The following is a 1,958-nucleotide window of genomic DNA, read 5'->3' as shown; positions in this document are numbered from 1 at the left end:
TGCTAGCTTTTTCCTACTAATAAGAAGAGTTGTCGAATTCCCAAAGACATATGGGAAGCATTTCAATATTCTGAATTGTCATATCGCTTGTAGGTTCGCATTACAATATTTTGTGTTTGTTGAAGATCTAGAAGCCTATGTTTTTTATAAAGCTTTCTGAAATATTACTGGAGTTTGGAGGAGAGACATATGCTCCAATGGAATAAAGTTCATGACGTTTATGTCCCTTAAACCTCCAGAATACACATTGGGTACTGTGCGTTGTGCGTCTAATGGCGTATCGACGTCAACGATTGCGATCAAACAATTTTCAAGGGGGGATATTTTGAAAACTTAATGAAACCCCTTTGTGAAATGCTTCCCTATCTACTGGATGAGTCAATGTCTAATGTGGAAAAATCCAGATATACTAAGATGGGCTTGACCAATTTTAAATATAATAGACTCCCACATTCAGACGTCCCAAAAACAAAATCATGTGGGGACTGTGGTATTTTTTACTTATGTATCAGGAATATCTGACTGCTAACCTTCATGTATCACATGTGATATCAGATCACATGTTTTTTTGGAGAAAGAAGTTGGTAGTAAACTTATTCCACCAAATTATAGAATCATAGGTAAATTTATATTTATTAATATAGTACTGTAAATACATTATTTAGAGGTTTGTAATGATTTAGTTATTTTATTGTTTGTTATTCAGTTAGAATTAGATTATTCAGTTCTATGTTTAAACCAAAAGTTACAGATTCTTAAATTTGCATGCATGTGATTTACACTTTAAACCAAAAGTTCGTGACACGAATTGTATATTTCGTCACACGTATTGTACAATACGCGTGATGAATTAGACAATATGTGTCATTAACTATGCATTACGCGTCACGAATTATACGTATCTAAGATATTAAATCTAAACAACACTAAAAAATTATTCATGTTCAAATACTAGTAGACAACTTAAGTCATACATGTTCAACACTGAAAACTTATGTCATGCTTCATTTTATGTTCATACTTCTTTTTATGTACACACTTCTATATAGAAAGACAAAGTTTAAGCATGAATGTTCACAAAGATTTATAAGACTTTTACATATTTGTACTAGCTCCCAACGAACCATTCGAGACAAAATATTGATATTAAGGTTTGTTGGAGCTGGTATAAATGTACAAAAATATTATAGAGAGGCAAAGTTTCACAGCAAATATATATAATTCAAGTCTAACACAAGTCTTACAAGAAAATGTACTATACGCGTCATGAATTATATAATTCACTACACGTATTATACAATAGGTGTGACGAACTATTTAATTTGTGATGCATATTGTATGTAACGCGTATTGTACAATACGCGTGACGAACTATTTAATTTGTGACGCATATTGTATGTAACGCGTATTGTATGTATGACTCGAATTTTAAAATAAAATTCTAAGCAACATTGAAAAATTATTCATAAAATATAATTATTCAAATTCAAATACTAGTTCAACACCGAAAAATTCAAATAGAAAAAACATGGACTTAAGAAATGCCACACATGAAATCAAAAATTCAAGTTCAAGCTAAAAGCTCATGATGTTGAGATGATGATTCTCTTGTAGTAGATGGTGTGGGCATCACTACTGAGCATGTTATCCTGTTATGACCTTGACCACCAAATGAGATGGATCGTCTCTAGACTTTAAGAGGCTCACCTTGGGATGACCTATACCTTGTTATTGGCCTCCCTTTCTTAACTTTAATATGTGGTTTTAGGCACATTCATTACTTGATATGTTTGGGAATATCCCAAGTATCTTCATTACAAACAAGATAGCATGTCCCTGCATATTCATTTAACCACGATTCAGTTTAGTAATACTTGAAAAAGATAGAGCAAATTCGCATCACGAATTGTACAATTTGTGTCTTGAATTGTACAATTCACGTCACGAATTATATAATT

This window comes from Impatiens glandulifera, unplaced genomic scaffold (assembly GCF_907164915.1).
Source record: "Impatiens glandulifera unplaced genomic scaffold, dImpGla2.1, whole genome shotgun sequence".
NCBI lineage: Eukaryota > Viridiplantae > Streptophyta > Magnoliopsida > Ericales > Balsaminaceae > Impatiens > Impatiens glandulifera.
This window is presented reverse-complemented; position numbering follows the sequence as displayed.